Genomic DNA, 24,686 nt, shown 5'->3' with positions numbered 1-24,686 from the left:
AGGGAAATACCCATTGTTGCCTGGTGAAGGCCTAATCACATGGACACAGCTGGAACCAATGTAGATCATTCATTAATAAAATTGTATTGTAGTAGCCACTTTTTGATGCATTTCAATTGCTGCTTTAGCCAAATCCCTGAATTTCTTTGTTCAATGTTAGTAAGATTGTTTTAATGGGAAATATGAGAAGATTTAGGACAGGGAAAAAAAACCTGTTCTCATGCTAAAAATGAAGCTAACTCAAAAAGCTAAATGTCACTTTACCTTGCAATCTACTTACACTATCAGCAGCTTAAAATATGCAGTGTAAACCTAAAAAAGAGGAACTCATATGGTACTACAGATAAAAAGTGAGCAGTGTGAGATGCCATAGAAAACATATGAAATACTTGTAAAAGTATTCTACAGAATAATATGTCAGAGGGTGGGAGAAATTAAAACGTATCAAAAATTAAGAGGAAAAATCAAACAACTGAATTAACATGTACTCTTTCATGCAATACTATCTATTGAATTTTGACACTAAAGTATGTACCATATGGTTAAGGGAAGATTACTCATTTTGACCACATAAACTTAAAAATCACTATTTGTTATTACATTACCAATATTTGATATCAAACAAGACATTCAAATCATCTCCCCAAGAGTCATGTTTGAAACCTATATTGACATTCAAATGAAATGAAGTACTACTTATAATTATAAACTTGGTACTTAATATAGTAAAATCCTAGTTAAAATAATCAACAGTATTTATTCAATTTTGCTGTTATCTCTTAATAAATTTTTCTCCATGTTTTTACAAATATAATGATTAAGTTACTATATTATATTCCTAAAAAATATATAATGTCAAACTAAAAAGATAATAGCTTTGCTATGTGTTCTGAATTAAAACTATACAATTTATTGTCTATAAATTCTATTCTACAAAAATGAAAAACTCAACCGTATTTACCAAAAAACTGCTTAAACATTATGGCTCTTAAATATTTCTCCTATGCCTCTGTGTGTAGTTAGAATAAATAAATAGGACAATTCACATTGTCCTAAATCACTAAAAGATATATTCTTACCACAGAAAAAATAAAGGGTTTCACTGCAAATAAAAATTAAACCACTGCAGAAAGTGTATTTAAAGTCACTGAATAGTGGTTAATATGCAATAAACATTATTCACTATACACAGAATGAAAGAGGTGTGTGTGTGTGTGTGTGTGTGTGTGTGTGTGTTATCTTTACTCGCTAATGTTAACATTATCAGACCTTGGCACAGGGGATTCAAGACAGACAGTCATGAACTTAACTGGATCAAGTGAAAAAAGTTTCGCTGGCATGCCTTCGCAAAACTGTCAGAATTCAGAAGTTTAAAATGTTGACCTAAAGATTTAATTCATATAACTTAACAGGCATCCCACCCAGATTCATTTCAGTAGCTCTGCATAAAAAAAGCCACTTTGCAAGTTTAAAAAGATAGCATTGGGAGCAATGGGGAACTGTAGCATTTATTACATGTGTATTATGCATACAAAGCAATTTGAATATTTGTTTGTTTTGCTAAAGTAGTGAACCAATATGTTGCTGAGCCTGTTCTGAATGAGAGAAAATAACAGGTGAGTTTATTTAATGCATACTGCTGATACACCTCTGTTTTACAAATCCTTTTAATAATTTTAAAGTGTTTTCTAAATTAAAAATAAGTCCCCGCAAAAGAAACAACTGTTAGATTGCACAATTTTATCTTAAAGTACCCATAATAGATGTATTTCCCAGTATATATGGCATATAAAAATGTTTCACATTAATAATTCAAACATGAGCCACTGTTTACTTCCTTTTCAGTCACATTTGTTACACTGTTACAAAAATACATGAGTTTTTCTTCTCAAAGTAATTTTCTTATTGCCAAAAATCATTGACAATTTTTAAAATAAAGATCAGTCAAAATAATATCAATCTCCTCCTATAAAAACATATTCTGACTATTAACTCATCTTGATTGCAAAACTAATTTTTAAAATAGATCACTCTAAAAAATCTAATTTTAAAAATAGATCACCTGAAAGTAAATCATTTGTTTTGCTTAATACAACAGAAAACATATTTACATTGTGAGGAACATTCTACGAAATTTCATTGAATGCTTGCTCATAGTGAAAATCTAGTCTCCTGCTCAAATCATCTCTTTAAAATTCATTATGCCACATTTTCACACTCCTAATGGTAGGGCACTAACTATAATTTTGCAAGAATTGGTAAACTTAAAAACACTTCTGTGTTTTACCTTGCATTTTTTATTTCAAAGGAAAAATATTTTAAATGCACATCCTTTATTTTAATGGAAGTTCACTTGCTTATCTACCAAGACTTATCAGACACTCTAAAAGTGAGTATTCAATTTGTAAAAGACATGAACTGACCCTGAATTTTAGACAAAAATAGAAAACAATGGCAGACATTTTGGTCTCAACAAGAGATACCTTGGCATAAAAATCCATATAATAAAGGCAAATATCACTCAAAAATTTCCATTCAAATAATAAATTCTGAAGCAGACAAGATTCCAACCAATCAAAAATACTGTGTCAACATGACCAAAGTTAGCAATAGTAGCAAAAATGCAACTGTAAAGAAAATATCTAAGAGAGTGGAAAAGGCAAATTTAGCACCAACTTCTATAAGGAACAAAGCCACTTACTAAATGTGGAAGTTGTAAGGGGAATGATATTTCTATTTCAGAAAAAAATATTTCTTTTCACAATGGTGGTCTGTGTGAAGAAAGAGGAAGAGAAGAGGGGGAAATAATGGTGTAAGTGGGAAAGACTAAGGCTGCCTGCCTGCCTTCGGTGATGCTGTGAGGGTAGACCCTCTGCCTTACAAAAACCACTGCCAGAACTAAGCTACACAAAACATTTTGGCTGCAAGCCTATAACAGTGCCAGGCTGTTTTTCATTTTTGTGCTAGACTCCCTCAATTGAGACAGTGTGGGATTGTCACTTTGATGCACATAGAGAACAAAGAATGATATAGTTTGGGGGGGATTTTCTTGCCCCTTTAAAGTCAGGTTAGCATTTTGTTTTCTTTGACAGGTCTTGAAAAGACCCAAAAAACAAAGTTATGCCGAAGAATGCATTAACTGCCTAACAAAATTAATGTCAAGTACAATACTGTCAACAGTTTAAAAACCATGTGAGAGATTAACATTTTTTTAAAAACAGACTTAAAAAGGGTCCAAGTCATATAGTTACCTGTTTAAGAGGCCAGAGACCAAGAAATACATGATTCACAATCACATAATCTTATTTAAAAATCTGATGCCACAAAGGCAGACCATAAAATCCAGCCAAAAAAAAGAAGTATTATAATTTTTAGGTCACTATTCAGAGACAACTGTGTCAGCTGCTATTCTGACCTTGATTTCTCCAAAATTTAATAATCTGATGAAAAGATTATAACATTAGAATCTGAATACTTTAAGCCTTCACAGAGAAAGAGGTGATAAGTGATCAAAAATGTTTAAAGAATTAAACCACAAATCATCGAAAAAGTTGCCACAGACACAAACAGGAAAACCGTCTCTTCAATCCTATTCAATTCTGTACTAGAAGTGAAGCTAACACAAATGAGAAAGCCAAGTGTGTGCTGCTGCAACCTTCAACTAAATATACTATCTGAATCTGGTGACTAAAAGACACCAATAAGCCATTAGCTCCTAGATGTATGACCTTTTTTCTTTCTAATGCACAAGATAAGTAAAGGGAGAGGTCTATTTTCTACAAACCAAATGAAAAGAAAGAATGAACTGTGTCAGCTCAGATCCCATGCTGGCATATTTTACACTAAGCTCAGCATCATCTAGAAGCAGTATGCTTCTCCCTGCCAATCAGAAGGGAAAAAAGTTGTGCAACTAATACAGTGTTGATAAATAGCACCAAACGTCTACTAGTCCTTTCCTCCTGCACAATGCCATTGAATCAGCTGTTAAAAGAAGACCAATAGCTGTTATAGAAATAGCAAGAACTGAAGCACTTGCCTCAGATGTTATACATGGAGACATGGAGCATTTACCACCTGAGCCTATCTAATTTCCGGCAAAAGGATCCCCTGCCCAGTTTTGTTCACGGCCACAGAATCTGATAACAAGTCACGATCTGTGTTGAGAAAGGCAGTGGGGGAGTGAGAACATGGGGAAGGAATCAAGTGAGAACAGTGGGCAAACTTCAAACAATATACACGCTTCTCTTATTATTCAAATTAGTGCCCATGCACAGCACTTTAGGATGACAAAAGCTGTGTTAAAGGGCTCAGGTACAATGATTTACTTTGGGTGGTAAGAGTAAGTCTGCCATGTAATTAAAGAATGCATTATTTTGCTCCTCGCTGCTCGCCTTTTATATTTCTTTTTTTCTCTAGGACATACTGCTGATGGTATTACTGCATGGGACACTGATAGTTGCAGGCAAGGCATTCATGTAGTGCCAAAGTAGTCCAGAGAATGATGTCTGGCTGGCCTTAGTTCAACAAGGAATATGAGGCAAAAACAGAAAACAAAAAGAATGAAAGGTGTAGAAGAAGCCAGGCAATAGACTGATTTTCTGTTTATTAATGGTACCATAAAACGAGGGGAAAATCTGGAAAAGGCAGCCAAGCTAACTCAATTACAAAGAAAGATTAAAGGAGTTAAATGTCTATAACTTGGCTGACAACCAAGGAACAATATGAGAGCTGTCCACAACTCTCCAAAGAATATACATTAAAAGAAAAGTAGAGAATTATTATCTACTACAGATGTATGAATACATGAAATAATAATGAGATAAAAATGAAGAAATCTGACTTTAAGCAGCAGGGAAATAATCTGGTGAAACTTAAAAAAGGCTGCTTCCTTCTCTTTAGAAATATCAATCATCTTACTGACCCACACTGCAGTAAACAAGACATGATAGAAAATGCCCGCATATTGCCACAGGACGGAATTGATGGAGATATAAAAATGAAGTCCCATCTGCTTACCTGATGATCCAGATATACTGATGTCCCTTTACATATGTCCAATCTGGCTAATGCAGAGATACCTGTAAGATCACAAAAGACATAGTTAGTACCTTCAAAATAAACCCAGCCTGAATTCTCAATCTTGAGCTGGTCAAGAGCTGATTCGGATGATCTAGTCTGGCTCTTGGATATTCCAAGATGGGAGAAGAATGTGCAAGAACAGAAATTTTCTGAGTGCTTCTAAGGTTATTCTTAATAAGAGATTTTCAGTCTCTCCAGAGATTTTCCAAATCATCTGTAACTCAGTAATAATAATAATAATTATTATTATTACTATTCTGATTAGAGGTGTTTAACCTTGGTCACTGGATGGCCTTCAGGAATCTATGCACTCCTGAATGATATATGTAAAATTTGTGGGTTTATGTAAATAAGTATCTCTGGGAGAAGGTCAATAGTTTGTCAGATTTGCCAAAAGGTCTATAGTCCAAAAAACTGTCAAGAACCTCTGCTGAGGCTTGCCTAACATCTCAGAGGCAGGTTGGAATGCATATGGATGAGCATTCCAGGTTTGGGGGTTCCCTCCCAGAGAAACACAGACACTTGCAGATCTGGGGTAAATACCTTAAGAATACTACTTTCTGGGAGAGCAATACATCAGGTTTAAACTGCTGCTTAACTCACACAGTCCTGTGATCCCTGTAAGCCATGCACAGTCTTGAAGAGAACTAACATGTTACCATATATACCCAAGGGTGCCTATCATGACTTTTCCTGTTCTGTGTATATTAAAGTCAGGATTCCTAAGAATATCAATTCTGACAGGGTCAGAACTCACACAGTAACTCATCCAAAAAGGACCATTTATGACAAGGAAAAAATAAGGTGTGATCAAATCAATAGGAAATGTGGCTCCAAAACAGTCTACATAACAAAAAAATTACAGAATTAGCCAAACATATCTCTTAAAAGAATTACTTTAAATAGTAATCCCAGAGTCAGAATAGGCTACATCAGAAAGAAACAAGGTTAGAGAACCTTCCAGGTACCAACTGTGAACAAGATGGGAAAGCATTCACAGCCACAGAGAACATCCTGAATTGAGACGCCACCAAAAAAAAGGGGTGGGGTATAAGAAAAAGGCTGAAAAGACAGAAATCAAGTAGAAGAAGGGAAAAATTACCTTTTGTGGTGTCCTGTTTCAAATAATAATCATGTAGTATATATTCTCAAAAAATAACATATTTAGACAATCACCTTCTGGGCATTTACCACGCACTGCACTCAGTGCTGAGGACTCAGCAGTGAACAGGTCAACAAAGCCCTATTCTGCTGAAGCTTTACTTTGGGGAATGGGAGAAGGATGCAGGGTGACAAACAAGTATATCAGCAATATTTCAATTTGTGATACATGATATGAAAAAATAAACAATAAGATGTGACCAAGACATGAGAGAGCAGCCTATACCCACCCAGCATGTCACAGAAATCTTCACTCCAATCTCAGAGTATGTCAGGGTCTTAAAGAGTTGAGACCAGGAAATGACGTTAGGGACAGCTAGCCAGACCTGTGAATTTCAGAGATGAAGACAGAGTAGCTATTCTAGAAGACAGTATCACTACCTCATTATCTCTACACTTCAAAATACATATACCTAGATTGAATGATAATGTTATGATACAAGCTCTGCTTGTAGAATATAAACCTGACAACAAGTAAATGAACAGCGTTTCGTTATCTCTTTAAAACCTGGCTGACAATACTGCACACTGTGTACCCTTAATATAAAGAACCACGTTCTATCCAAATTCTTGTCAAGTTCCATTCTATTAAAAGAATTTCATTTTTTGCTTCCACAGATAAATCCGATCAACTTGTGCTGTCAAAGAAAGGGGAGAAGAGGGTACAGGTAGCCAGCCTCCAAGACAGCCCCCAATAATCCTCACCTCAAGGAATTCATGCCTTTGTGTAATCCCTTTGCTCATACCAGGGTTGGTCTGAGTGATCAACAGAATGCAGTGAAAGTGACAGTGTCTGTCCTAAAAGATATTACAGCTTCTTCCTTACTCTCTTGGATCTTCCTGGGGGAAGCCAGCTGCCAGCTGCCACGTTGTGAGGACACTCAAGCCATCCTAGGGAAAGGTACACAAGGCATCTTGCCAAATAGCCAGAATCAACATAACAGCCATGTGAGAGAGCCATTTTCTAAGCAGATCCTCCAGGCTAGTCTAACTTTCAAATGACTGTCACTCTGGCTGACATCTTGATTGCAGCTCATGAAAGACCAAGAGCCAGAATTACCCAGGCTGCACTCCAATCCCTTTCTAGCATGCACTCTAACTTTCTGTATTCACAAAGCTCAAGCTAAAAACATTTCTCAGATGCTCTTGCATCACGCCTTCCACAGGGAACCCAGGTTCAACCAAATCCATTCAAAATTTAGAAAGCAGAAATGAGCAAATCAAGGAAGTAGCCAACTACAAATGAGATCAAATTTTGTAGTGAAGGCATTTTGTTCTTCTGAAACAACTATGTAGATATGCTACTAAATGATCCCTAGTCTCATAGACTCTAAGTAGCAAATGGCAGTGGAGTTTTCTACTAGAATAGTATCATGGGGTGTTTCTCATGGCTTGTGCTGTTCCTAGCTATTCACAGTCAACTTTGGTTCCTTGGCACTTCTGCAAATTAAGTAGCATGTGATATATCTCTGTATGCAACTCAAACTAGCTGTTGCCTGCAACTAAGAACCCACTCTACATATGCAAATTCTCCTGTCTCATAACACTTTCATTCCTATCTCATGGTTGACCCTCTTTTCCATTACGAAACCCTCTACCTGTACAATGAATCCTATTCATTTATGCTGTTTCTAGGAACGTGCACTATCCGGTTTCTCCCTTTCTTCTCCACTGCTTTCTTCTCCTTCATCAATAACACAGTTCTCCCAACCCTACCAACTATCCCCGTGAAGCTTCATAAAATAATAATATAAGCTCATTGTTTTTGCTTCAACTTCCATTCAATGCTTGAATTACCATAACTTGGCTTCCTTAGCCATCACTCTACCAAAACCACTATTGCTAAGGCTGGCAAGAACCAATTACTTATTCTCATTCCTCACTCTACTAGACTGTGGCATTGGCACTCCTACCCACCACACCTCTTTGAAACTTTAACGATAACAAGATTATAAACCTCCAGCCTCAATGAAAGAATCTAGCATCCCACCTTCACACATCATCATCACCCATGCCCTCTGCACTTCTGCCACCAGAGACATACAACAAATAGGCATACAGAGACCATTTCAAATGCTAAGGCTATTTGAATATTCTATTTCTTGAGGGCCTAACTGCTTAGACAACCAAAAAGACAGATATACACACTGTAAAAAAAAAAAAAAGAAAAGTGGATTCTACAAGCTATCAATATAGAAACGTATTTCATTATTTTCAGTTATTTAAGGAAAAATAAATGTTTGGAAGTCAGAGATTCCAAAAGAGCAATGCTACAAAACAAGTGTATGACCTCTTAAAACTAACTTCCCAAAGCTAAAAGTTCATTATTATTTGTTGCAAGCCAGAATATCTACAATTGCCAACCTAGGCTAGCATCCGTGAGTCCTCTTGTTTTGAATGTAAGGTTTTCTATGACATCTGTCATCTCACTAACCAGAAGTGATGCTGCTGACTTTGACTGGTGGGGGGTGGGAGGGGAGTTGACCCATTCCTTCCTCCCTGCTAAAGCTACAATCTCTCAAAAGGCTGGCCTCCCAGAATGATGTGAACTAAGCTTCTTTGGTTAGGGGTGTACCCAGCCCTTTTCTTTAAACTGCTCAGAAGACAGAACTTTTCAGAAAACCCACAAAAAAATGGCTTATTTTCATTAATTTGCTTTGTGTTGCCATCATTCATTGTCTTCATTTTTAATTCAGTGATATTTATAGCCAAATGAAATGAAGTACAGTCAGTTTTCCTCAATCTGTCTCAGTCTACTCTTCATCTTCTGGGACCCAATTCATGTGATCCTTTAACAACTATTTATTTCACACCAAACTAGTTATCTCCCTAAAGCCTACCAATCTAGCCTCTGGGCATATTTCCTAAATAAAAGCATTAGATCTCTATAAACCTAAAATTTGCATACTAAAGGAACAAATCAGCTATCAAAAGGCCTAGTAGTATACAGCAATTGCTCACCGCTAAGCAGAGTTTAAAATTCATTTCAATTTATTATTTTTTAAAGAAACAGCAATTGACTTCTTCCCTTTGCAAAATACAGTATTTAATGGGCCTAGTTAAATTAGAGGTAATAGTGTAAAGCAAGTGTTTTAAATTGGTAAATTCTAAACCTTTTAATAAAAGTACATCAGTCAGAAGTTTTAATAAGACTCAGCAGGACAGAGAAGAATTAACGGTCTGTAGGAATCAAAAGGGGTGATAGGCAATGATAACCTTAAACATTTGCATAGGGATTTATAATTTCATTGCTTAAAGGTTAATGAAATTATGTGGTATTTTGCCCACTCTTATCCAGTAAATGATTTCATGCCTTGATTTGTATATATTTACCAACTGAATCCTATAAAGAAAAAATGACTCCTTTATCAATTAATCTACGACATTTTTACTTATACACTTCTGGGTGCACAATTATCATTACCTATTCTAACCAATAACTGGGTCCCCTAAAACAAAATGTAAGGTTTCCAAAGCATCTCAGAAAAAAGAACAAAATCAGAATTCTGAAAGTACATTAGATTGTTAATGTGACTGCTTTTTTAAAAACTAGATATATTCCTTTATTTACTTTATACTTCAAGTCTACTATTGCTAAATACTGGCTTTTGCCAAATATTAACATAAAATCCACCCTAGAGATTGATGAAGGCATTCAGGATACACTGAGGGTGAAGATGGAGAAATGCAAAAAGTCCACACAAACAAGTAGAACAGGTTAAAACAGTAAAAGGATTCTAGGCCAAAGCAATTGTTTTAAAACATAACAGCATAAAAACGACACACGACTGAGGCCTTGCCTCACTGAGCACCCAGGAGGGTGCAGGGTCAGCTGCTTCACTTAATACCCAGTTCTAAGAAAAAAACTGCAAAGAGCCTCATTTAAGCAGAGTGGTGCTTCCTACCCTGGCTGCACGTTAGAATCCCCTGGATAGCTTAAAACAAAAACCTAAAAATCCACACTTAGGCCCCATAACCACAGATTCTGGTTTCATCAATAATTTATAGACACTACTCAGGGTGATTTCTTGATTTCTTAGGTGCAACTAGGGTTGAGAAATATGCCAGAAAGCACTGGTTCTCGAAGTGTGGTCCCTGGACCAGTAGCAGCAGCAACAGCAACAGGAAACATGTTTCAAATGCAAATTCTCAGGCCTCACCCCAGACCTAGTGAACCAGAAACTCTGGAGTGGGGCCCAGTGTTTTAACAAGTCTTTCAGATAATTCTCAGATGCACTATGTTTGAAAAACACTGCTTTAGAGTAAGAATGGCCTGGTTTTCAATTTTCTCTCCACAATTTACTAGCTATATGACCCTTGGTCAGCTCTCTAAACTTCTTCCCTCACATGCAAAATAAAAGAGTTAGCTACCATTTCTTTAACGTCGAATGTGTGCCAGGGTATGCCAATAAGCACTTTATATACATTATATAATTTAACCCTTACAGGTTTGTCAGATAGATATCATTACCATTTTACACCAAAAGATGATGAACCTCATCCAATATCATAAGCTAGTAAGCAGAATCAGAATTTAAACTCAAGTTTTTAAAATTCCACAATTACTGCTCTTTCCCTATTCCTCAAAATATTCTTGCTGATCTTTCTTTTTTATTCTTCTTTCCTTTCTTTTCTTCTGTTTTGTCTTCCTTTCTTTCTGTCCATCTTTCTTTCTGTCTTCCTCTTTAGGAGGAAGCTTATCTTGTTACTATAAAGCTAGATATTACCTAGTGTGTAAGTGTCTACAATATTTACTATGTGACTACAAAGTACTTAGCATTCTACCACATGCCAGAAAGAAAAGAATTAAAATACAAAAAAAAAAGAAAAGAAAGAAAGAAATCATAGTAATGAAGCTATGAGCTAGCTGGAGATAGATCCATTTTGCAAAACATAGGGACACATATGATTTCATTCTTAACTGGCGGGTGGAAAACAGAAATAACTCAGAAATTCATGAGATTGGAGCTCAGAGACCAAGGCATGACGCCAGGAAGTGGAAGTTTGACTTGCCCTGAAACAAGGAGTAAAAAGTTTCTCCAGCACAGGAGGAGAAACAACAGCTAGAGAATATAGCACAATAGAAAATAAAGCTAAAGTAGTTAAATGGGTCCAGATTGTGACTCAGAATAAGAAGAGCTTAACTTTAGTACAGTAAAAATATAAAATGTTTTTTTACAGAATATTTTTGATGAACTGATAGTAAAGAGATAAAGTTAAAATCAAGTCATAGGAACTTATCCTAGAAAAAATATGAACCAAGGGTTATGCTGAAAAAAAAACAGGCAGGAGAAAAAGTTCCTTCTGTTATTAAAAGTGTTAAGTGTGATCCACTCTTTACTGTTTCCATGGGCTATTCATATCCATTACATAATATTTTCAATCATCCACTAATCCAACCAACACTGACTGATCACATTAAGCTAGGTATCAAGGATAAAAAGTAAGCTTCTGACTCAGGGCACATGGAGCAGCTTTACATAAGAAACAGACTGCCAAATGTTTTATGCAACATTAACATAAAGTTATTAGGAATTCCAAAGGCCACTATAGACAGACCAATTGTTAGCAATGACTGTTGTGAAATTCCCAAAAGTCAATGAAGTATAAGCTAGCCAAAATGTTATGCATATAAAATATAAGAGGCCAGGCGTGGTGGCTCACGCCTGTAATCCCAGCACTTTGGGAGGCTGAGGCAGGTGGATCACTTGAGGTCAGGAGTTCGAGACCAGCCTGGCCAAGATGGCAAAACCCCGTCTCCATTAAAAATACAAAAATTAGCTGGGCTTGGTGGCATGTGGCTGCAGTCCCAGCACTTTGGGAGGCTGAGACATGAGAATCACCTGAACGCAGGTGGCAGAGGTTGCAGTGAGCCGAAATTGCACCACTGCACTCCAGCCTGGGCGACAGAGCAAGACTCTACTTAAAAAAAAAAAAGAGTATTCTGCCTATACTACCATACTAGCATCATAATCATCACCTCACAAATGGAGTAACCCCAGTTAATCCACATTTAGGCTTACATATGGCTAAAAAAGGCAGGCAAACATAAAATCTAGAGGTAAGCTTTAAATATTCACATCACTCATTCCATTTTGTGCTGAAGAGCTAATCAAAAACTATGCTCAGAAACTCACAGGAAGATTCTACCTATGTATTGAGGAAAAACTGCAAGGCACAATGGGATGACTGCATTTATTAGCATCTAAGGTTTCTAACTCTGTCAATGACAGTCCAATGCTGTATAACATCTTCTTCTTTAGTTTTACTGTAATCTGACAACTCCATAATGCCCATTTATCTCCAAGAACCAATTTAAGATGCATGTATGTATGGCCACCAGACTATGCTTGAATAACAAGGCACTACTAGGGTTATTTTTTTCTCAGAATAAATGTGAATGGAATTTGCTATGATATTAGGAATGATAGCATTTTGCAAACAATATAATTTAAGAAACAGTAATGAAACTCTATTGAAGCTGTTTATTAATAACCTACACAAATATAATCAAAGAACTGAATCCCAGCTGTTAGAAACGACTTGAAAGGTCACTTGGTAAAATACTAGCTTTTATCCCTTATGGTATCTAGACCATATATAGTGTTAAAATTAAAACAATGATATCAAAAGGCATCCAAGTACTTTAAGTGATAATTTATCTGGCCCCAATATATCCAACTCATATATACTACTATATTTTACTAAAGTTCAATCGCCTATCATCTCATTCTTTAATAATATAAACTATATATGACAATGTGGCAGGACTAAAAGGTTGGTACTTGACAGTGGTTTAATTTCAATAAAAGTGATTGGTACAAAATCATCTTTTAAAATATTCAGACCATGCTATACAGATATTCACATGCACTTGGATCTATAAGCATTAAAGAACTTGTTTAGATTTACTGGCGCTATACCTGCTGTCAAGAAACAAAAAAGTTGTAAAGGGTGATCAAACACATCTTTGCCTCAAGTATCATGTGAATGTTTTCCACTAAGGCGGTCCTAAAAGTTAACAGTCAAAGTAATTCAAAGGTTTCTCTTTATTTCTATATTTAAATCATCACAAGTTTGATCAAGCATGCAAATCCCTTTGGGCTCAGGGTTCCCATCAAAATGTCTTATAGAAACATTAAAAATTGAATGGGCATAAACAACTCCAACAGTGCGGAGCTCATGACAGCACTGCTGTGATCTATGTGTTTCATGTACAACAACATTGGGGAAGTTTGCAAGGGAAGATGAGCAACTAATTACTGTCTTTTGCTTGAGGGCAGGTGTGCTGATCTCTACAGGTGTCTCTGCAGTGCTCTGCCTAATGTATTGCTTCTTGGAGACATTCACTGTAACAACTTGCTAAAGCCCTGCAAAACATCTGACAGAATACCAAACTGTTGGGTGTTCAGGAAGAAACATGTGTGACTTCTTAAAGTTAGCACTAAGGAGAAACAACAGTTGGGGGAGGCTTTGTATTTTTTGTGAAAGAATAATATAAAAAGTAAGTAACATAAAACTATATCAGTCACACACATTAAACTAGGATACTAATATTGTCTTAGTAAGTACAGAAAGTTTTTCAAAGAAAATTCGGCTATTCTCATTAAACAAGAATTTTTTTTAAACGCAAATAATAATCTTATAGTGGACCATCATTTTCATTTGTGAAAGCACAGTAGACAATGCGCGGTATTCAGTTTTATAAGGATCAAAAAAAAATCTGAGAAATTACTCACTATAAGAAATTAGTAAATTAGATGGTCATCTGATGATAGGACAGGTGAGAAATACCGTTCATATGTGATGCCACTACAGGATTAATATTCCTTAAGATCTTTCCTATAACATGGAAAGAAGCAAGCTTAAGAATGAAGAGATACACAAAGCAAAGATAAACATTCCCTGCTTTGCTGCCTGCTACATGCATGATCTCAGACAAGAAATGTAACCTCTTTATGCTTCAATTTTCTCATCTAATAATAAACAACACCCACCCCAACAGGGTTATTATTAAATGAGACAGTGTCCCTTCACTATTTGGCACAGGGCTTGGCATGAGTAAGTGCTTAATAAATTGTAATTAGCATCATGAAAATTTCCAAAAGACATTAGTCTCCTATCATTAGTGGAGCATCAGCCTGTCTAAAAGCATCTTGGAAAGTAAAGACTCATCAGTGGGATGTTATTTTCAAAATATGTGATATGTCATATGGTACATCTTTTTAAGTATAAATATATAGCCTGGCTTTTGAGAAATCCATCAGTGACAAACATGCAACAAAACCTTTAACTAGTTCTTTACTTTTTCTGAGTGATCATTCATCTTGGTGAAAAGTCTCTGTTTGTAATGTTGAAAATTTGTGGAAAAGTTCATTGTTTTCAAACAATAATGAAAAGTATCATACTATTTCAAACTTTATCTACTTAAGAAAGACTCTGGTAAAATCAAAGTTAACATTTTCAGGCAACGAATCTGCTCAGAATAAGAAAATGCTAGGAAATGATAATATAAGATTTATACAAACTATTTTCATCTACAATTCTCTATTTGTGTTTTTCTTTAACCAAATAGAATTAAGATGGTATTTCAGATCATCATTACTATTAATCATCAGCTGTGTAAACAAAACATCATTCACCTTTTAAAAAATCAATAAAGCAAAAGTTAAAATTGTTTCAGACTATTCTGGAATGGACCAAGAAGGGAAAAAATGTAAAGTAAGAAGTGTAATAAATATATAAAAATAACATAGCATTTCCAAAATTAAAAATAATTAGACTCATGGGAATAATCGTAATATAATTATTTGAAGTAGTATCCCTCCCTCTCCCAGTAGATTAGTTCATCGTATGCTCATTTCTTCAAACCTAGGCATTGAAATAACCTTCTGTTCTCTCTCCTTTTAATCCCTTCTTCCTGGTATCCATTCTGCAGTTTTCAATGGCACCTCAACCACCAGGAATGTTAAGAACTGATCTACTGTACTTCCCTTAACACAGACCTAATTATGTCACTTCCTCCAACCCCAAAGATGTAGTCTAATGGGGGAGACAGGCATACAGATACATAAAAATGTGTGTGTACATATATGAGTACACATGCACATGGGCACATGTAAAGTATTAATACTAAGGGAGGATAAATCAGAAGCCAATTCATTTTGCCTGCCATAAGCCAAAGAAAGTTTCACATAGCTGATGACAGCTAGGTGAAATAATGCCTAGAAAACAAATTTAAAGCTCCATATATGGGTCTCCAATATAGAGTCTCAATTTACTGTGTTCCAACTATATCCCACACTCTCCTCACATGGACATAGATGCCTTCATTCTCTTACCATAGTGGACAACCTGCTGTCACCTAGCTTTTCGAGTCCCTCTGCCTTGAATCTCCTCTTCATCCTCCCCATCTTTACAGTTTTTAAAATATGACATCCTTATACCCAGACATTCTTCTACTCAGTTTTCTTCTACAGTTAAAGGAATCAAAAATGCTTGGACTTTGCAAGAGCAAGCTGGAAGACAATGGAACATAAGCATTTCCTTCCAAAAACCTATAGAAAAGTTACTTCCAACTTAGAAATTAATTATTCAAGCAAATTATCAATCAACTGAGAAAACTGAATAAAGATATTTTTTCTGTCACAAAACCTTTCTCAGGAATACGACAGGAAACATAAACAAAAATGTAAGAGTAAGACAAGAAGGAAAACACTATGAGATTCAAGAAAAGGCAAAGGAAGTTCCTAGGTTAAGAGCAAGGAAAAATCCCAGAAGAGGCAGGTCTAGAGAATGTAATGGGAGGAGAATGGAAGTGTGCTGGAAGAATGTCTTCAAGAAAAAAATTGAAATGTATTATCTGATGTAATTCCGTTTAAGGAAAATTATAAGTAGTTCATAGAAGATATAGGAAGAATTATTAAGAGGGACAAAAAGCAAAGCAAATGAAAAAACAAGGCATTATTAATTTCATGAAATACAAAAAGTCAGAAGCAAACTTTTCATCAGAATTAATTACAATATGCTCATCTATGAATAATAGCTACATAATATAATAATGCAACACTAAGCCAAAAATTGGAATCTAACTATACTGGGAATGGGAGGGAAAGAGATGGCTGTGTAATAGTGAAAAATCTTCAAAGACCATAATATAAAGTCAACAATGTCTAAAATAAATTAACTCAAAAGATAGCAATGTGTATATATGTAATTTAGCAATGTGGAGATATATAATGACTAGAGGAAACAGATAAAAGGCTGCCTCTAGAGAAAGGACCACTGTATTTTCCTTTCTTTTTTTTGACAGGGTCTCATTTTCATATCCCAGGCTGGAGAGCAGTGGCACAATTTCAGTTCACTGCAGCCTTGACTTCCCGGGCTCAGGAGATTCTCCCACCTCAGCCCCCACCCTAAGTAGTTGGGACTACAGGCACACGCCACCACACCTGACTAATTTTTTGTTTTTTGTTTTTGTTTCTTGGTAGAGATGGGGTTTCACCATACTGCCCAGGCTGGTCTCGCACTCTTAGGCTCAAATGATCCACCTGCCTTGGCCTCCCAAAGTAACAGGATTACAGATGTGCACCACTGAGCCCAGCCACCACTGTATTTTCTAATAGGCCTTTAACAACTATGCAAATGTTAAACTAGGTGAATGTATTACTTTGGCAAAATAAGCTTTAATTTAAAAGAAACAGTCATGTTCATGAAGATGTTTCTGACAGTGTTTTACGTAATAGTAAAACACAGAAACAATCTAAACGGTCAGCAATAGGTGACTAGTTAAATAAATTACATTTTATCTGTGATAGTTAAAAAGACTATGTAGTCATTTTAAATGATGTTGCAGAAAAATATTTAGTGGACATGGAGAAATGTTCATATTATAAAATGAAAAAATGACAGGTCAAAAACAGCTAAGAACAAAAACAATGAAATATACATGAAAATATGAATGGTAATTTTAGAATTTTTTTTTCTCTCTGTGCTTTTCTGGTTTGCTGAATTTTCTAAAGTAAATGCAGCTTCAGAAACACAAAGAAAATAAATTAAAATTGTAATGCAACTCATCACTCATGGCGCTATTTAAATAGCGTCACCTAATGATGGCCAAACTAGAATTAACTCCTCCCTCCCAATGCAGTTTACACATGCCACTATCAGCACAGCTGCACAACCTGCTTTGTATCGCAGGTAACTGTTTATGTCTGTTCTTGCATCTGACTTACCCTGCTGAAGACAGGACAGTGTCTAACCCACCATTCAGTGTAGGCTGAATGGGATATGTCTGTGCTTCTGAAGACAATCCCCTAAAATGAGGAAATTCCAAAAACAATCTGAGTAAAGTCTTTTTTTAACTTAAAAAAAAAACAGAGTATTGACTGATTAGTTTTGAGAGGGATAATAGTCATATAAAATATAAGATCTCAGGTTGGTCGCTCTGATTGTTCTTCAGTCTCATCTCACATATACTGTCTCTCAAACTGACTCCTGAAACATTTTGTCCTTTGTCTGAAGCCTTCAGTGGGGCAGTGTTCAAATGTAGACCTTCAGGATTTCTTAACAGATCCATGTTTATCACCCCAAAATGACATTTACTTAAGAATTCAGTTTTTAGAACATTAGTTACCCACAGTTTGACTATAGATAAATTTGGATTAGGATTATTTCTCTTTATGTGAGTGTAGGATTTCCAAATGAAGTCGAAATTTAAATGTTTAGTGGAGCAAACATGACTTTCATGTTTGGTTTTTATTTAGATCTAGTTTCAAAATGATTAATAAATGACGCAGCACAAATTCTAGAAACAGAACTTTTCTGGGCAAAACCAGAAAACACTCATTTTTGTATGCAAAGGATTAACTCTTTTCTGTATAAAGGTATGAACAATCAGTACCTTTTATTTTAAAAATCATAAAAAGATTCTACTATCCCATCCTAGTGGGGCTGTTTTATCCATGAGATCAACTGCTACTTTTCAGCACGCTTTCAGAATAGACCACGCATGTGTAAGAGGAGTCACAGAGAACAGAATGTTATGAAGTAAAGAGCTATTTATCCACCCTCACTTTCCCATCCCCAGAGGTCTGAGCAGGAGGGCATAAGGACAAGGCAAATGGCCTTTTACAGATTGAGGTTACACTGTCTACTGAGTGACAATTATATGGAAAAAGGACTAAATTAAAGTCTATGAATACAATAGGATCTGTACACTTTTATTCTTCAAATTGTTAATCAACATTAAAAATAAACAAGGAGGGAGGTAACTGCAAAAGGATACCTTGCTTTACAATATAATGTGTCATCAGTTGGTTTTACATATTGTTATATGTAATCCAGATTTAAATTATTACAGAGAGTGGACAACGCAGAAAACTCAAAACCAAAAATGTCAGGGATAATACCAACTGAACTTTATTTGAGCATCTTAGAAATTTTAAGATAATAAAACATAAGGTTTATTTTACAAAAATTCACTTTACCATCAATTTTCGAAAAACATATCCTCTACAGTAAGCAAAATACATTCTTAAGAATTCTAGAAAATGTAAACCAATCTAAAATATAGAAAGCAGATCAGCAATTGTCTGGGAACAGAGATGGGAGACTGATTTCAAGAGGACACAAGAGATCTCTCTGGGGTGACAGCAATAACCAAATCATAAATGTGGTGGTGGTTGTAAAGCTGTATTCTTTTATCAAAACTTATCACACTGCCGTGGTTTTTGTGTTTTTTTTTTTTTGTTTTTTTTTTTGTGAGATGGAGTCTCGCTCTGTCGCCCAGGCTGGAGTGGAATGGAGCCATATTGGCATCTTGGCTCACTGCAGCCTCCACCTCCCAGGTTCCAGCGATTCTCCTGCCTCAGCCTCCCAAGTAGCTGGGTTTACAGGCGTGCACCACCATGCCCAGCTAATTTTTGTATTTTTAGTAGAGACAGGGTTTTACCATGTTGACCAGGCTGGTCTCACACTCCTGACCTCAGGTGCCTGCCCACCTCAGCCTCCCAAAGTGCTGGGATTACAAGCACGAGCCACCGTGCCTAGCCCACACTGCCATTTAAAATGGGTAGTTTAAGTAATTTAGACCTGGATAAAATTGATATAAAAATATATTATAACAGTTGATTATATCTGATAATCATTATAATTTCCTAAAAACTTTTATGTAAATTTGTTACATTTCTGACACAAGGTTAAACATACCATGAGTAAAAACCAGCTGTGTGAAAGTATTACTTTACACTTACAAGTCATACTAACCTCTTAGTGAGCTCAACACACTGCCATCCACACTATGCTTACCACACATTACTTTATATTACTGGTTAATTTTCCTGAATTGCTCTTTAAGGCCGAAAAAAAAAAAAAAAAAAAAAACCTGTGCCATGTATTTATTAGCATTCCCCAATATCTAGCTCAATTCATTTCACAAATGTGCTTAGACACTGACTTACACCATGCAACACTTCAGAAAAGTAGTTTTCTTTCTTAGTAAAAAAAGCAGCAAGTTCCAAACAATATTATTTTAGAAGATTAAAAGAAACTTTTTAAACTGTTATTTAAGTTTTAAAAATGTAAAATTTTAAAAGTTAAAATTTTATAAGTTAAAACATTATAAGTTTAAAATGAACTTATAATGAGCCATTTTGAACCCAAAATGAGCCACTTTGTATAAAAGTAGTTCTTTTAAAGTGGAAATATTACCATTTTCTTTATTTCCATTGTGACACTGTTTCCACTGCATACCAATTTTGCTAAAATAATTACAAATAATGTATTTTTTAAAAAACATCACATTATCTCATACTTAACAGAAATTGGCTTGAGATAACTTGTTTCTCAAATCTTAATACTTAGTTTACTAATTATTATTTTAAAAATTAATTACACAGTAATCAAGACAGTGTGGTATGGTGAAACAGACAAATAGATCAATGGAACAGAAGAGAGAGCTCAGAAATAGACACACACAAATATAGTCAACTGATACTTGACAAAGGAGCAAAGGCAATTCAACGGAGAAACGAGAGTCTCCAATAAATGATGTTGGAACAACTGGACATCCACATGCAGAAAAAAATGAATCTAGATGAAGACCTTACAATATACGTTACAAAAATTAACAAAAAATAGATCATAATGAAGACCTTACAATATACTTTACAGAAATTAACTCAAAATAGATCATAAACCTAAACATAAAACATAAAACTATAAACCTACTAGAAGAGAAATAAAAGAAATTAGATGATCTTGGGTTTTGCAGTGACTTTTTAGATATAACACCAAAAACATGATCCATGACAAAAAAAAAGTTGTTAAGCTCAACTTCATTAAAATGAAAAACTTCTGCTCTGTGAAAGACACTCTCAAGAGAATAAGAAGACAAGTCACAGACTGAGAGAAAATATTTTCAAAATACATATCTGATAAAGGACTGTTAGCTAAAATATATTTTTTAAAACTCTTAAAACTCAATAATAAGTAAACAAGCAATTAAAAATGGGCAAGGCCAGGTGCAGTGGCTCATACTTGTAATCCCAGCACTTTGGGAGGTGGAGGTGGGAGGACTGCTTGAGGGCAGGAGTTGGAGACCAGCCTAGGCAACACAGTGAGAACCTGCCTCTATGTTTTTTTTTTAATATGTAACATTAAAAATACAATTATTTAATGGACATAAAGGCAGGCCACAGTGGCTCAGACTTGTAATCCCAGAATTTTGGGAGGCCAAGGCAGGAGGAATGCTTGAAGTGAGAAGTCTAAGGCAAGCCTGGGCAACAAAGCAAGACCCTGTCTCTACAAAGAATAAATTTGAAAAAAGATTAGCCAAGCACAATGACACACACCTGTAGTCCCAGTTATTCGGGAAGCAGAGGCAAAAGAATCACTGGAGCCCAGGAATTTGAGGCTGCAGTGAGCTAGAATCATGACACTGCACTCAGTCCAGCCTGGGTGAAAGAGCAAGACCCTGTGTCTTTTAAAATAAAATAAAATAAAATAAAAAGTAAGGGGGGGCAAAAGCTCTGAACAAACACTTCACCAAAGATGATACACAAATGACAAATAAGCATATGAAAAGATGCCCAAATATCACATGTTAATAGGAAATCACAAAATGAAACACTGAGATAGCACTACATACTTATCAGAATAGCTAAAATCCAAAACAATAACAACTGACAACACCAATTACTAAAGACAATGTAGAGCAAAAAGAACATTGCTCACCACTGCTCCTTTTTGTTGAAACTACAAAATGGTATAGCCACTTTGGATAACAGTTTTGCAGTTCCTACAAAATTTAACATGCTCTTACCATGCAATCCAGCAACTGTGCTTCTTGGTATTTATCCAAATGAGTAGAAAACTTACATACATGCAAAAACCTGCATGCAAATGTTTATATCAGTTTTACTCAGAACTGCCAAAACTTGGAAGTGGCCAAAATGTCCTCCAAAAAGTGAATGGATAAACAAACTGTGGTATATCCATACAATGGAATATTACTTAGTGCTAAAAAGAAATGAGCTCTCAAACCACAAAAAGACACGGAGAAATGATATGGTTTGGCTGTGCTCTCAACTAAATCTCATCTTGAATTATAGTTCCCATAATCCCCACATGTTGTGGGAGGAGGCTGATGGGAGGTAATTGAATCATGGGAGTGGTCACCCCCATGCTGTTCTCATGATAGTGAGTTGTCAAAAGATCTAATGGTTTTATAAGGAGCTTTTCCCCCTTTGCTTGGCACTTCTCTCTCCTGCTGCCATGTGAAGGACATATTTGTTTCGCCTTCCACCATAATGGTTCTCCTGAGGCCTCCCCAGCCATGCAGAACAGTGAGTCAATTAAATCTCTTTCCTTTATAAATTACCCAGTCTTGGGTATTTCTTCATAGCAGCATGAAAGCAAACTAATGCAGTAAATTAGTACCAGGATAGTGGGATGCTGCTATAAAGACAGCAGAAAATGTGGAAACGACTTTGGAATTGGGTAACAAGCAGAGGTTGGAACAGTTTGGAGGGCTCAGAAGAAGACAGGAAAATGTGGGAAAGTTTGGAACTTCCTAGAGACTTGTTGAATGTCTTTGGCCAAAATGCTGATAGTGATACAGACAATGAAGTCCAGGTTGAGGTGGTCTCAGATGGAGATGAGGAACTTGTTGGGAAATAGAGTAAAGTTCACTCTCGCCATGCCAAGAGACTGGTAGCATTTTGTCCCTGCCCTAGACATCTGTGAGACTTAGAACTTGAGTGAGATGATCTGGGTATCTGGCAGAAGAAATTTCTAAGCACCAAAGCATTCAAGAGGTGACAGAGCATAAAAGCTTGGAAAATTTACAGCCTAACAATGAAGTAGAAAAAAAAAAAAAACATTTTCTAGGGAAAAATTCAAACCAGCTGCAGAAATTTTCATAAGTAACAAGGAGCCAAATGCTAATAACCAAGACAGGGGAAAATGTCTCCAGGGCATGTTAGAGACCTTCTCAATAGCCCCTTCCATCACAGGCCCAGAGGCCTAGGAGGGAAAAATGGTTTCCTGGGCTGGGTCCAAACTCCTGCTCCCTGCTGTGTGCAGCCTCAAGAATTGGCGGCCTGTGTCCCAGCCGCTCCAGCCATGGTTAAAAGGGGCCAATGCACAGCTCAGGCTGTTGCTTCACAGGGTGCAAGCCCCCAGCCTTGGTAGCTTCCACATAATGTTGGTCCCATGGGTGCACAAAAGTCAAGAATTAACGTTTGAGGCCAGGTGCAGTGGCTCATGCCTGTAATCCCAGCACTTTCGGAGGCCAAGACGAGCAGATCACCTGAGGTAAGGAGTTCAAGACCAGCCTGGCCAAAGTGGTGAAACCCCATCTCTACTAAAAATACAAAAATTAGTTGGGTGTGGTTGTGGGCGCCTGCAATCCCAGCTACTTGGGAGGCTGAGGCAGGAGAATAGTTTGAATCCAGGAGGCAGAGGTTGCAGTGAGCTGAGATCATGCCATTGCACTCCAGCCTGGGTGACAGGGTGAGACTCTGTCTCTAAATAAATAAATAAAATACAAAAAGGAATTAAGGTTTGGGAACCTCCACCTAGATTTCAGAAGATGCATGGAAACACCTGGATGTCCAGGCAGAAGTTTGCTGCAGGGGTGGAGCACTCATGGAGAACCTCTGCTTTGGCAGTGGGGAAGAGAAATATGGAATTGGAGGCCCACACAAAGTCCCCACTGGGGCACTGCCTAGTGGAGCTGTAAGAAGAGCACCACCATCCTCCAGACCCCACCCCAAAATGGGAGATCTAGCAACAGCTTGCACTGTGTACCTAGAAAAGCCACAGACACTAAACACGAGCCCATGAAAGCAGTCGGGAGGGAAGCTGTACCCTGCAAAGCCACAGGGGCAGAGCTGCCCAAGGCCACAGAAGCCCAGCTCTTGCATCAGTGTGACCTGGATGTGAGACATGGAGTCAAAGAGAATCATTTTGCAACTTTAAGGTTTAATGACTGCCCTATTGCATTTCAGACTTGCGTGGGGCCTGTAGCCCCTTTGTTTTGGCCAGTTTCACCCATTTGGAATGGGTGTATTTACCCAATGCCTGTACCCCCACTGTAACTAGGAAGTAACTAACTTGCTTTTAATTTCACGGGCTCATAGGCAGACAGGACTTGCTTTGTCTCAGATGAGACTTTGGACTTGGACTTCTGAGTTAATGATGGAATGAGCTAAGACTTTGGTGGACTGTTGGAAAGGCATGATTGTGTTTTGAAATGTGAGGACAGAAGATTTGGGAGGGGCCAGGGGCAAAATGATATGATGTGGCTGTATCCCCACCCAAATCTCATCTTGAATTGTAGTTCCCATTATCCCCATGTGCCATGGGAGGGGCCTGGTGGGAGGTAATTGAATCATGAGGGCAGTTACCCCCATGCTGTTCTTATGATAGTGAGTGAGTTCTCAAAAGATCTGATGGTTTTATAAGGAGCTTTTCCCCCTTTGCTTGGCACTTCTCTCTTCGGCCGCGATGTGAAGGACAAGTTTGCTTTGGTTTCCGCCATGGTTGTTTTCCTGACACCTCTCCAGCCATAAGGAACTGTGAGTAAATTAAACCTCTTTCCTTTATAAATTACCCATTCTCGGGTATTTCTTCATAGCAGCATGAGAGTGGACTAATACAAGAAACATATATTGCTATGTGAAAGAAGTTAATCTGACAAGGTTGCAAAAGTTGTAAGATTGCAACTACAAAACATTCTGGAAAAGATAAAAGTATACAGACAGGATCAGCTGTTACCAGGGATTCTGAAGGAGGGAGAGAAGAAGGGATGAACAGGTAAACCACAGAGGATTTTTAGGGCATTAAAACTACGCTGTATGATACCACAAGGGTGAATACATGTCATTATACTGTTTGTCAAAATGCATAGAAGGTGTAACACAAAGAGCAAAACTGAATTTTAG

General features: G+C 36.7%; 1 protein-coding gene across 27 annotated transcripts in view; it reads right to left on the bottom strand.

Moving 5' to 3' along the window:
• The window catches only part of GTDC1 (glycosyltransferase like domain containing 1), a 385,416-nt gene that overhangs the window by 282,423 nt on the left and 78,307 nt on the right, over positions 1–24,686 (bottom strand). For 24 of the 27 annotated variants that reach the window (XM_057301394.2, XM_057301398.2, XM_034954037.3 and 21 more), the window contains one exon: positions 5,017–5,078. The gene's annotated coding sequence lies outside the window, so the exon portion shown is untranslated. Of the gene's footprint in view, positions 1–5,016; positions 5,082–6,470; positions 6,567–24,686 lie in introns of those variants that run through there. The other 3 variants (XM_057301399.2, XM_055108473.2, XM_057301395.2) reach the window with 3 other exon arrangements.

The sequence above is a fragment of the Pan paniscus genome, chromosome 13 (genome assembly GCF_029289425.2).
Source record: "Pan paniscus chromosome 13, NHGRI_mPanPan1-v2.0_pri, whole genome shotgun sequence".
Lineage (NCBI taxonomy): Eukaryota > Metazoa > Chordata > Mammalia > Primates > Hominidae > Pan > Pan paniscus.
This window is presented reverse-complemented; position numbering and strand designations above follow the sequence as displayed.